The sequence below is a fragment of the Syngnathoides biaculeatus genome, chromosome 10 (assembly GCF_019802595.1).
Source record: "Syngnathoides biaculeatus isolate LvHL_M chromosome 10, ASM1980259v1, whole genome shotgun sequence".
Lineage (NCBI taxonomy): Eukaryota > Metazoa > Chordata > Actinopteri > Syngnathiformes > Syngnathidae > Syngnathoides > Syngnathoides biaculeatus.
This window is the reverse complement of record NC_084649.1, coordinates 13,101,983-13,116,130: the sequence shown is the minus strand read 5'-3', so window position 1 is coordinate 13,116,130 and position 14,148 is coordinate 13,101,983. Positions and strand designations below refer to the sequence as shown.

Below are 14,148 nucleotides of genomic sequence, written 5' to 3'. Positions count from 1 at the left end.
CACCATGCTTCACAAAGACTGGGGTCAATTATCAACAAAATCATTTACTTCCTGTACTTTTGCCTCAATCCAGTCGTCACATTCATTTTTTCACGAGGATTCATTTCTTTTTAACATTAACCACACCAGTCAATACCACGAGTTTATTATGATTCCCCAGCAGATGGAAGCAAAACCAAAGCCATCCTCAAAGAGAGCAACTTGGAATACAACAGAAGACAGTACAGTACAGTACAATCAAGCTGTACCAGTACTCGACGTCGCAGTGTCGCGGTTGCTGAAAATGTAAACTTAATACTTGATGCACATACATAAAGTGGTAAAAAAAAAGAGAGATCAGAGGACTTGAAAAATTCTTTAAAAGGTCTCAGCACACGTCAAGTGGGTCGTGTCAGAAAAAATAAATCAGCAAAAGTTAAGAATACAATTTCTTTTATACAAAATATATAATTAAGAAATGTCTTTGTGAATGTAAGACGGTTTACAGTTATGACATTATTAATAGCCAAGACGGTGGACTTGTAAAATGCCTCCAATGTTCTGGAACAGAAACGTTCTTTGGACAGATGGAAGATGAAAGTATGTTGATCGAAAAGAACAGGTCACAAGCCAAAGCATGATGTCAAACATGGTGGGGAGCATGCAAATATTTTTGAGCGATTGATGACTTGAACTGGACTATAAAATGTGAGTGCACTAATTCACGGACTTTATTTGGGTCTTGTTCAAGGATGAAGTACACTTAAGAGAGAGGGTGAGGCAAGCATACCCGCATGGCGTCATTAACGTTATATGCCAGGAGTGGAGGGAAGGCGGATTGTTGAGAGTATTGAGCCCGTGGAATTAATTGATGATTAATCGTGTATTCAAGCAATTGAAGCTGGATGGAGTGCAATAGTGAGCTTGTTTTCTGTTAAAAAGTAAAACATGTTGCGCCTCTGCCCGGCATTATCGTGTCAATATGACACTGCCATGTAAAAAGAAGTTCAAAACATTCAAAGAGTGATTCTCCTATCACAGTGAAAACATGGACAGTATCGATAAATTGTGATAAAATAAGTGATTGAAGAAATGCAGTCAAATCCGCATCCCTACGCCATTAAACGCCTCTTCTTTTTCATCTCTGAGCAAATGTGTCTTCCGTGAGTAGCTGCAGCGTATCGATTTGTGCCTCTGCAGCATCATGTTGTAACATGATACTTTTATCTGAGGGGAATAGCTCAGGGCTCTTTTCTGCATCCCATTCAGATACCGCAGTGTGTACATAATGCAGTCTTTTCCCCCTTGCAAAAAACTGACTTTCTTATGCAAACTGCCGTCTTACAGAATGATTGATGTTTCCAGAGAGACCATCAAGCAGCAATTCTTTTATGATAAACAACACGGTTACTATTCACTTAGCAAAGGTGTGAAACTGTGGATCGAACGTGCAAATTTGTGTCGTGTTCTACTGACATCTTAGAATAAGACGTACAATATTCCCATGTGGGAAACCGCAGCCGGGAAAATGCATTGATGGTGAGTTCTGGATGTGAGCTTCAGGCCTGCCCCACTAGGCCACTTGTGAAAACGCCATTTGTCTGGCTTGTGTCAGTACTTGGGCAAGTATTTTCATCTGTCATTCTCACATCCGCGATGCACCTCCACTCGCTTTGCTGCAAACGTGATGGAAAACAGGAACCTGCAGAGGATCAAGGAACACATCGGTTTCTCCTTATTGTTAACATATATGGTGTTTAAGAGAAGTGCGTTCACGGGGGACGATAGATCTTGACAGCCGCTTGTCTGTCCTCCCCCCAACTAACTGAAACCAGCATAACCACAAGTGTGTCTGCATCAATCTCTAAACGGGATCATGATTTGGAGCAACACTATCGCCCATGTTCTACACTCCCTCGTTCTCCCGCACTTCTCTGCTCCTCCCCTCCTTTGCCTCCGAGCCAGATGGATTATCTCATCAATCAAAGTTCCTGGAATCACATCCTGTGTGTGCGTGTCCCACTGACGCAGTTACTCTCTCATACACTGCAGCCATTTTGGAAGGAATGCAAACTAATGCTGGAAAAGTACTTTTTTAGTTTTTTTACAATTCATACCTATCCATCTGCTCATTGTGCAGGGCATGGGGGCTGGGTGGGGGTCACACAGGAAACCGCTAATCTTGCAACAGCACTAAAGTCTGCACTTTGAGTAGACTGCAATTTGAATGTTTCTGGAAAACAGCGGCATGACTTCAATCGAAAAAAAGAAAGGACTCAAGGTAGTTGGAAAAGTGGGAGGTGGAGCAAATATTAAAACCTCTGATGGCTGGAACGTAAATCCAAACACTTTTTGCTTGGCGTCTTCTCAATATTCCAAATAAAAGACCGGAATCAAGAAGGGTTTTTCCTACAATATCCAATGCTGGTTGCAGCATCATGCTTTGGGGCTCTCGTTCTTGAGCAGGAACCCAGGCCTTGGACAACGTGGGGGGGATTATGAACGGTTGCTAATACTAGCTATTAGGACTCTTCACGTATCAGTGGTGTAAAAGAATGCTAAATCTGAATTTTCCAATTCCAGTCACAACAAATCTAAGTATAACAGACTTCTTACTTTATTCTGCCAAGAGTCGCAACTGCCACCACAACTCATTTAGTTAAACAATTACAAAATATTTTACGTTTTTAACCTTGCTTTATGGCCAACGCCATTTGGATTTACTGCGTATATTTTCTGCACATTTACGCAGTTGTAGTTAGAGCTCGTCATTGAAATCCTGGTAGAAAAAGTTGTCTGCGGCGGCAGAGTCACAACCAAAGACGAAAACGAGCCAACGCCGAGGTGGACAGCGACCGCAACAGACCGAATGGGAGGATATTGATCCAACAGATGACGAGAATAGGGTACATATCCAGGCGACTATAGCTAGAAAGGAAGACTCTGGTCCGAGAAAAGGAGGATTATAGCACCGACAGGGGGGAAACAAGTCTTTGTTCTCCCTTTGGCCACAATATGGTGAAGGGTCTTGGTTAAAGTAAGATGTTTTAAACTAAAAAGAAATACTTTTTCGGAGGAGAAGCAGGCCAAAAGGTGCCATTGTACTTTCTTTCCGGTTCAACAGGTGTAATAAATAAATATTCTATTGGTCTATCCATTTTCTGAGGAATATAGTACAAGGAGTAACAATTTAATTATGATTTCGAAGTCATTCATAACTGTCAAAAGGTTTGCAATTCGGGATTTAGATTTACAAGCTCTTGAATTAGGATCAGCACAAAACCAAAAAGCAAAAAATAAAAATTGCCAGGAAAAATCTGCTAGCGCATCTGGCGTCCCATAAGTGCCAGATATCATACCTTCATCAATAAAAAAAATGAGTGTGGATTTTGTTTAGACATACTCAAATTAACGGTGGGTAAATTCATTTGACACAAGTACGATCGTTCAGAATTTTAAAAAGTCACTTCAAACTTTGTAGTCTTTGTAAAAGTTAAAATATTTGCTGAGAGTTTTATTTATTTATTACAATTATTTATAAAGCAAATTTGATTTCAGTCACTCCACTTTATCTATCCTACATGCCGAGGCAGAAGGTAGCGATAAGTTATAGAAAAGCTTTCGAACTTTATCTCTGCTGGGGAAAGAAAGCAGCTGTGGTGATCCAATCGAAGAGTCCTTTTCAGGATTTGTTTTGTTTTCACGAGGTCGGAAAGCCAAAAACGTTCTTTGTCTTAATGATGCAAGAACAGAAACATCGGAAATGTCAGCACTGCAGTTCAAAGATCTTGACCCCCTTCCCTCGGGGTCAACACCAGTCAAGGGAGGAAGCTTCACCATGTTTCCCTGTTGGACTCTTGTACCCCCCTGGCCCTCCCCCGGCCCTCCCCACCTCTACTTCTCCTCTTCCTTGAAGCCAGCAATTATGCAGCGGGATATGCTGATAACACCTAAAGAATTCCAGGCATGCGCAAACAGCCCATCCCCCATCCGCTTTGGTCGCCCCCCCCTCCATCTCCCCTCGCCCAGCCTCACCCCGCCTTTGCCGTGCCCTTGTCCCCCTTCCCTCCTCTTCCACTCCTTCACTGAGCTTTTCTTTCTGCCTCCTCAAATCAACTGCTCATTTTACTTTGTGTTCAACTAAATACTGTCTTCCACTTCAGAAATTCTTGGAACCCGAAAGGTTAATTTTGAGGAAAGTGCATTTTCTTTTTGGCTTCTTCGGACACAGCCTTTTTGAAGAAAAACTGAGGGCGTATGAGTCTGTCAAATAATTAAGGGCAAAGAATTCAAACAGACTAGAATGAATTTATTGAGTAATGCTAATGCAAACGGGCGCAGCTCCTTATTTTTTTTTCTTCATCTCGACAATGATTATATATAAAATAATTAATGAGATCAGAACTAATAGGGGGCACGGTGGAGCAACTGGTTCAAGCGTTGGCCTCAGAGTTCTTAGGACTGGGGTTCAACTCCTGGCTCCACTTGTGTGGAGTTTGCATGTTCTCCCCGTGCCTGCGTGGGTTTCCTCCGATCACTCCGGTTTCCTCCCACATCCCAAAAACATGCATTCATTGGAAACTCTAAATTGCCCCTAGGTTCAGGGAGTACCCTGCCTCTTGCCCGATGAGAGCTGGAAGAGGCTACCATGACCCTTGTGAGGATAAGCGGCTCAAAAAATGGATGGATGGATGGATGGATGGATGGATGGATGGATGGCTGGATCCTAACTCATAACACTAGGGATGTGGCTGTGTTCAGTATTAATCCCATTCAAACACATTAAATGGAAGAGAGCATGCAAATGATCATATTTAAAAGTTAATATTTAAAGTCCAGATGTTCTAGTAGGCTGTTTCTGACAGATTTTTTTTTCATGAAAAAAAAAAATCTCAAATAAAACTTCTGGGGGGTGGGGAATTTCTTTGCAATGATAATGAGTGCCTATTATTGAGGGATTTGCCCTGTTCGCAGTTAGGCTCGGTGCCTACTGTATAGCAAAAAATTCTAACCATAAAACGTTTTGCACGGAAGACTTCAAGTATTTTTTTGTAAAATGTAGCCATCCCTTGAATGGTTTTCTCTTTAGGATAAGACTTCTCTTCTATATTGCCACCTTACTCTGCAGCCCAGAAATACGCTAAATATGCTAAACAGACAGGACTTGCAAGAAATTCCTGCAGCTCCTTCAGTCTTACAAAGTGTCCTTGTAGTACTATTCTTGTATTTTGATCAAATTTAAAGGGAAGTCTAGTTCTTGCTCATGGTAATGGAAATGATGCCATATTTTCTGCATTTGATCCTAATAGTCTTCAATGTGTTCCTTGAAAATTCTTTTTTTCCCCTCCCTTAACTGATATGTTTAAATCATAAGATGTCTCCGGTGCTGTGGAAGCTTTCCACAGACAATTGCTTGTGCTGTAAATGGTTAGATGTGACTATAAAAATGGCAGAAAAGGCCTACAAGAACTGCTTAACTTGATTTAGGTTTATTCAAAGGCACTCCAAATGGTGGCTGTTGTGGGCTGAGTCCTATTTAGCATGAGTTCAAATGTGATTGTGTGTGTGGATTCTGATCACTGAACACATTACCGGTTATATGAGGTGGGGCACAATTATTCAAGCGTATTACCACATTACACATGACAATTATCTCAGTTATTCATATTAAGTTCACATTGTAATGCATTTATTGCAATTAATGTGGTTATAGGTCATACTAATTTTTAGAACTTTTTTATATCACAAAAACCTGGCATTGGAACATGGTGTGTAGACTTTTAAAACAATTGAATACACTTTTACTTTTACAATTTGAGTTCTATTTCTACTTTTTAGGTTATCTCTCTGCACAAAGGTTGCTCTAGAGTGGTTTAGATATGAACCAAGAATTTATAATCCTCGATTGCATTTAAACTAACCTTACATGTTGCATAACACTGTGTATTTGTGTATAAGAACGTTCAAGTGCTGTTGATATGCAGTTTATTTCATGCACTTTGGAACTACGTATTTACCATTCGATTAAATTAACAAAACATTACAATACAGAAATAGTCTACATGCGTCTGCTGAAACGGGAGACTATGCTGGAATTTCCTTTCATAATTTTACAAACACACACATGTGCTTTCATACATGTGTACATGAATCTACATACATTTGTTTTCTGTTCTCCTTCCACACCAAACCATCCCAAACTTCCTCCTTCACACTCGCCTACCAAAACACATTCCAGCCACAGGGAAGGCTTGCGTGATTGTGTGAAAATGTGAGGGTGTGTTGGTGTGTGTGTGTGTGGTCTGGTCTGCAGACATGTAACCTGACTACTTTGGTGAGAAGCCAGCACATCCATCAGTTTATCGGCGCTGGCACACATCTTCAATCCTTGGGAGACGCAAATTGTACCTCTCCATTGATTCCATTGCAGATGTTTCTCATTAAAACGCAACTTCATTTAAATATCAGGATACCTTAAAACAAAAGCAGATGTTTAGCATTTTTTAGCAGCTGTGTACAAAAAAAAAAAAGTATTCCATTGTTGGTTTATGTTAGTATTTTGCACCCATATGTAAAACTTACTCGCAACCATCATGAAACGTCCTCATTTTTCCAAGTTTGAATTCGTTTTTATGTTTGGTTTTGAATCCATTCTTGACGCTACTTTCAGTTTTTGTTCATACTTTTTGATCATAGTATGTATGGTGTGTGAATATTGCTGGTATATGTTTGACCAAAAGAAGCATACTTTTTAGTCACAATGAGAGACAGATTCATCCCTAACACAATGTTTAGTGTGCTGTGTACCAAAAATATGTGTTCAGGTTTGGATTTGAGTTGTCACTACAATAATGTAGACAAAGCTGGGAAATGATCTCCTCACTCCAATTCATCATTCATTAATGAGGACCTTTTTTTTTTCATCTGCTCATTCAAGTTAATAATTGAAGCATTAGGCAATCGTAAGTTGAAATTCAAAATATTTGTATTAAGTCATGTATTTCAATCAAACATATACCGTCCTGAGCATAGGTTACACCTGGAAGGGCATACGGCATTAAACACTGTGCCAAAAAAAAAATCATGCTAGTGACTCACTGAGGTGACCTGGACAAGCTGAAAGGTATAACGGGAATTTCTAACATATATATTTTTGTCCATTCTTTTTAAAAAGCTAAACTCTCCTATGGGATAGGCAGCACATCACACCAGTTTGCCTCTCTGGGAGTTATAGATAAAACAAAATGTGTTGGGATTATTATTTTTCAGTCAAACATATCAATCAAAACGATTAGTAATTTTACTTTGATTTAGTTTTTTTGTGTTTTTAATGTAATTGGACACTCTAAATTGCCCCGAGGTGTGATTGTGAGTGAAACTGTTTGCCTCTATGTACCTTGTGATTGGGTGGCAACCAGTTCAGGGTGTACCTCCTGCCCGTTGACAGCTGGGATGGGCTCCAGCACTCCTGCGACCCTAGTGAGGCTAAGTGGCTAAGAAAAATGGATGGATGGATGGATGGATAGTGTTGAACTTGCGATTCTTATACAATAGTTAAGAATGATAAAATGTGGATCAAAAAAGGTTTTATGATATTTATGAAAGTGCCCATTTGCGCCCGTAGAAGTATGTTTTTGCATTACATCTTGGAAGTTAATCAGCAGCTAAGGATACTTTGTGTTTGACTGGAATTTCAATTGTGAAATTTTTGAAACAATAAAAAAAAGCCCCCTTTCCCTTTTTCCCTTTATTCCTACACCAGTGAGGTCTACTGACTTTCAGTCTCTTTCCACTCATTTGACCTTTCAACCCCAACATGAAAGTCTCACCGGCCACATACGAACTTGCTGAACCCTTCTACCCCAGTTGCATTCGATTTACATACACATTTTTACACACACACGCATCGCGCCCCCCCCCCCACCACTCAAGCTTCCCTTCCTCCTACCCAAACAACAGTCTACTTTGATCACCAAGGTTTACCCTCACAAAATTGACGCTTTGTGTGAGTTCAGTGTGTTGTTCTGTGTGTGCTTGTGTCTGTTTGTGTGGTTGATTGTTAAAGAAGGCCTTTCCTGTGCATATGCTTTTGTCCTTGAGGGTGGTGGTAGTGAAATCTGTAAATTCAAATCGTGTTGCGTTTTAATCAGATTTTTTGAATTATGGAGACAAAATTGGAATGTTCACACCAGAGGTGGGAACAAGCCTTTGCTTTGCAAATCCAAAAGTAAGTCTCAAGTCTTTGCCTTCAAGCCTTCAAGAAACTGTTGGAATGTCTAACAGTTTCTTCCCTCTAGCAATTAACTTCTTAAACAGATAGCATACACTTCAACTGCAACATGCTGCCAATTTTTTGTCGTGAGTTCGTTGTCACATTTCTGCTGGGCCACTTACAAGGTACTACTGTACATTACTCGTGCGCACACTGTAGCAGTCTCGCCTTGTTGCACCATTTGCACATACCTGCAGCATTTTTGACAATCGAGATTCTCCCACACTATCGTAGTACTTGTCACTTTAAATTGCATGTATTTCTTGAAGTCTCTGCACACTTTGCGCAAAGGTCACTGGACTGGACAATTGCTTTATTCGGCATTCAAACTGCTCTAATTTCAAGAGGACTTTGCATATTTTTGCACTCGTGTCCCAAAAAAAGTCTTGCCTCTGCATCTTTTTCCATGATTGTCAAAAGAAAGTGTACCATCACTACCGGAGTACTAGCAACCTTTAATTGCTCTGTGAGTGTTCTTGACTTGTCTTTATGTCTCAAAAGTATTCTCTGACAATTGACTGTCAGTTGTCATATGGGAGTGGCTCCATCTCCCGGAGACAAATTCCTTGTATTTTTGAGATTCTTAGCGATAAAGATGACTTTGATTCTGATCTGGCTCAAATCCCAAATCAAGTCTCAAGTTCATCCATCCATCAATTTTCTGAGCCGGTTATCCTCACGAGCATCATTGCCGGAACCAATCCCAGTTGTCATTGGGAAGCAGGCGGGGTACACCCTGAACTGTTTGCTAGCCAATCGCAGGGCACATGGAGACAGACAACTGTCCCAATCACAATCACACCTAGGGGCAAATTAGAGTATCCAAGTAATGGCTGATTTTGGGATGGGGAGGGGAGGGGGGCCTCGAAGAAAACCCACACAGGCACGGGGAGAACATGCAAGCTCCACACAGGCGGGGCCAGGATTTGTACCCCGGTCCTCAAAACTGTGAGGCTAACGCTGTACCTAGTCATGCCACCAGGCCAGCTTCAACAGAACAGAACAACTTAATAATAAATTGTCATTCAGATCTTCAGTATAATGTTGACAAATGTCATATTTTTCAAAAATCAAGGAGTAAATTAGACATGTAGCTGCAGATAAGGAAAATTAGGTTTTGGTTTTTCAGTGCTTTGTCAAAGTTGCAAGTCTTTTTAAGTCAGTGGGTACAACTCCAAGTGAAGTCACGCGTCACTGCTGTTCAAGTCCAAATCGAGTTTCAAGTCTTTCAACATATTGTCAAGTTGGGCCAAAAAGTAATGAAATTCATGACTCGAGTATGACTGTAGTCCAAGTCATGTGACCCGAGTCAACACCTCTAGTTCATACCAACCAGAAGACTACAACTACTATAAAGTAACGTTTCCTTAATACACACACATAGTGTCTCTACCCCAGCGGTAGTAAGTATGGATTCCTGGACCAGAAGACTCATGATGGAGGGGGCGCGGTTACATAGCAACGAGCCTGTTGATGTGCAAACAATGTTGATGTCAAGAGGCCGGTTGCACTTGATTTACTTATAGGTTGTGCTCAGTGAAACAATGTCATTGGTGTGTTCCAGAGCACACAGATGCAGGAACAGATCATACATACGCGCACGCACACACACACACACACACACACACACACACACACACACACACACACACACACACACACACACACACACATATCCAGCTGGAGTGAAGGAATCATGAGCCAACAAAGCTGCTTACACTGCAAATTTGTGCAAATGCTCGTCGAAAAACCTGTACTATTTTTCTTGAAGTATTCAAATACTGGATGTGGTGCATGGTGTGGACACGGAGATGTGCTCATGAGCAGATAAGACTGTTTGGTCCACCGGATGGTTCTTTATGAAATCTATAAATTGGTGGTAGACAATCGTTTAAATGTTTTGTGAGTTATTCACAGTTTCTGTGAAAGCCACCGTTTTCAAGACAGGCTTTGTTTCTTTTTTATGCAAATGTTCCACGTCAAACTAAAGGTGCGAAGAAGGATTTAGCTCAACATCATGCTCACCAATTATGGAGAAATTCACCCATCCATCCATTTTCTGAGCCGCCTATCCTTACAGGGGTCGCGGGAGCGCTGCAGTCAATCCCAGCTAACTTCAGGCAGGTCATGTGGACCGAAAATCATTTTTCTCACATCTGACAGTTTCACTTCTGCTGCTTTTAGCTTTCTTTAGTTTCTGCTTTTCCTTACATGTCATATGCATAGGGTGGCGTCATAAAAAAATAATATGATGTGAGGCAGATGGAGGGAGAGTATGATTATTTTGATGTGGTTTCTGGGTAAAACTAACAGTGATTCTTTGTAACGCAATGAATTAATTGCCTTGTGGTGATTCATTTGAATGCCACTGCATTGTAGGCATCAGGTTTCAGCCGCCATCTGGCCAGGGATTCATCTCCTGCCCAATCTGTAGCAACAGGAGAAAGTGAAAAGACATTTAAATATAGAAGTAAAAGTATATCCCAGATTCTTTGACAAAACAAGCATGAATACGAGGGGAAAGGTGACTTCAGGACATTCACGCCTCAACGCTAAATCCCTTAGATTTACTACCCTATGTTTACATCAAAGTGTGTGTGTGTGTGTGTGTGGTGTGTAACAACCTTTTTCTTCATAAGAAACTACAGGGCATCATTCTTTATTGATTCTTTTTAGGGTAAATGTGTAATGTGAGGGCAAAAATACTACACAGTTAAATGATAAATCTAATAGAAGAAGCTATAGGCAAAAATATTTTTATTGATTAAAAGACAACACAGAGATGCAAACCCCTATATAAAGTTAAGCTCCTTATTCTAAATGTGGTGGAACATTTAAGGTTGAAAGCAGCAAATTCCAGGAGCGCCAATTTATTCTGTATTTTGAAACTATTTCAGCAATAGGAAATGCGGCGGTGCCTTGAGATACGAGTCAGTCGAGTTACGCGCTTTTGAAATTGGAATTTTAAATACATTTTTTTGCTTTAACTTACAAGTGCAAACTTGAGCTACGAGCGTTGGGTGCTGTTTGTGAACTCAAATTCACAAAAAGGACACAACAAATGAGGCATCAAGGTGTTTAAAGCCATTTCGAGTTGCCAACTGTCAAACTAATCATAAAACAAAGAGAAGTACACTTAGGATATTTAAAAAAATCAACATAGTTTAGCATTTCAGTCTATCAGCATAATATTAATGCTAAATAACATCTATGTTTCAGTACTATAATTATTTAAGCAACAGATTGAACACAGACGGTGCGGCAACACATATATAGTAGGCAGACAATAACAGTACACAGAGTCGTATATTCTTTATCCTCTCTGAAGAACAACTAGTATTGGTGACATCTCGTGTACAGTATATCAGTCTGTCTGTCTCATACCACCCGCCATTGTGGGCACATCAGTAATAGCAGCATAATGGACAATTAATTGATGGAATACAGAAAAAATTGTTTAATTTTTATTGCTTCTCATTACTGTATGTATTTATAAAGTACAATATAAAGGATTGCGATTCTTCCTGTTTAAAATACACATTGCAGCAATGCTTTTTTTTGGGGGGTGGGGGGGGGTGGAACCTACTGTATGGGCAGCTGTAGCTCAGTAGGTAGAACAGGTTGTGAGTGAAGGGTAACTGATTTAAATCCCGGCTCTGACTGTCCACAAGTCAAAGTGTCCTTGGGCAAGATACTGAACAATAATTTCCCCCCAGTGCAGCTGGCAGCGTCTTGCATGGCAGCAGTAAGCCACTAGTGTATGAAGGTGTGTGTGACTGCGTGAATGTGAGGCTTTGTTAAGTGCTTTGGGCACTATGATGGTGTAGATAAAGCGCTATATAAGTTCAGTCCTTTTTACCATTTAATAGCATTTCAATTCATTTCACTGGGAAAAGTTACAAAAATGGTCACCGACTCAAATTGAGGTCATATTGCTTGGCGTCACTGTAGATGAAATAATAAATGATTAATTATTAATAAGTAATTTGAAATAATGTTTTATTGGGCCACCCTAATCTTGTCATAAAACACGTTTTAACCATACAGGTTATCTTTAAGTAATATGTTAGCAGAATCCGAGTTCAACTTCAAGTACTGTTATTGTCAGATGTGTTTTACATACATAACATACAACATAACTGCAATAGAGCTCGTGCACCTACGTCATCAAATCACGTCACTGGCTGGACGTGTCGGTCAAACAAACCATTCTTCAATGCTAAGTCGGTTGGAGACGACGCGAAAATACATTTTATAGCAAGACGCCTAGAGTTTTGTCCGATGCCGTTAAAGATTTAGAAGGTGATAATAAACAAAGGTACGTGGGAAAATCAGAGATACTTAGCATAGAGGACCCATATTTACTGCCGAAGTCGATGTTTTCACCGATAGGAAATTGGACTATTAACCAGCTTCGCCTTGTCTTGGCTAACTGGATATACACATAGATCTGGTGAGTAGATTGTGGAGATTTACACGGAAGAGTTTGAAAGCGTAGAAAAGTCTGGACACATACAAATACTTCATTGCTCGATCTGTTCTTAATCAAGAATAAATCCCAGAGTGATGAAGCCACTCAGATTTTTTCAATACAAATACCAATATTTAAATAAATGACCCCTGATTTTACACAAACTCACATTCATTAACTATGATTGGGGGAAAAAAGACAGCGAGTCGGCTCCTCTGTACACGAAGCGTGTTGCGACCACACATTAAACTTTGGTAAGCTTCTCCGTGACAGATGTTTTTTTTTTTTTTTTTTTAAATAAAGTGTTCTCAAATGTGTCCAATGCGTATTTAAAAAAAGAAAATAAACCACTGGGATAGGCTTCATTCAGCCTCTGTACACGGAAGCATGTTGCGGCCACACGTTAACCTACGTACACCTCTGTCGCAGAGAGGCGACAGATGGTTTATTTTCTTTTTTTAAATCCGCATTGGACTCATTTGAGAACAATGCATTTTTACAACAAAAAAAAAAGTCTGTCGGGGAGCGGTTTACTGAAGTTTAACGTGTAGCCGCAACACGCTTCCGTGCATGTTGGAGACGACTCCCTGTGTTTTTTTTTTTTTTTTTTTTTAATACGCAAGTTCCCAAATTAGCCAACTTGGCATTATAAATACTTTGAATTTGAGATTGAGAAGAATAATTCCTACCTGAAATGAAGTGATCACTACACAGTCATGTATTTGGTTGGGCACCATCCATCACGTTTAATTGCCGAAATCCATTGATCTTTTCTCATCTTTTCACCTGGTATTGTCATGATCCTGCCGCTTCAACACGAGCTGTGCGGGTGCCCGCGCGGCTGTGCTAATTGGGAGGCACACACCTGTGCCTCATGCGGGCTGATCATCCCCCGTATATATAGGACCCGGTGACGACTGGTCCTCCGCCAGTTCGTTGAGCTTCATGCCCCGTTCCAGCACTCTCGTATCCCTGATTGAACCTGTGTGTACCGACCTTCGTCCGTTCTCCGACCAACCCCGTAAGCCTGACTCCTTCGATACTTCTGCCTGCGCTGATTGTTCTCCCGTGTACCGACTCCTGCCTTTCCGCTCATCTGCTGCACCGGACTGCCTGCTCGATCCCCGACCTCTGCATACAATAAACGTGTCTCTTCTTGAACTACCTTGCGTCTTCCGAGTTCCTGCATTTGGGTCCTACTCTCGTTTCCGATGGGACGTGACAGGTATTCCATAGAATGATCTCTTTGAATATCTGTCTCGTCTGTTGTAACAACCAACAGCACAGCAAGTCTTGGGCATTGTGAATATTCTGCTTCGGTTCAATGTCCCCCACATTGTCGAACAGCTCTTTTTGACCGGCTAAATGGTGCCGAGAAAATGGTGACGTCACGTGCACGAGCTCTATAGCCTTCCTGTCATTCCAG

At 40.8% G+C, this 14,148-nt stretch overlaps 1 long non-coding RNA gene across 2 annotated transcripts; it reads right to left on the bottom strand.

The window, feature by feature from the left end:
• Window positions 1-276: 276 nt before the first annotated feature.
• Window positions 277-13,529, bottom strand: LOC133507697 (uncharacterized). 2 transcript variants are annotated; one of them, XR_009796875.1, is made up of 4 exons: window positions 13,412-13,529; window positions 10,563-10,679; window positions 6,302-6,452; window positions 277-1,681 (listed from the first exon to the last, which is right to left on the bottom strand). It is a non-coding gene; the product is annotated as an uncharacterized LOC133507697 (long non-coding RNA). The 2 variants fall into 2 exon arrangements; XR_009796874.1 differs by lacking the exon at window positions 277-1,681 and having other exon boundaries at window positions 5,997-6,452.
• Window positions 13,530-14,148: the final 619 nt, after the last annotated feature.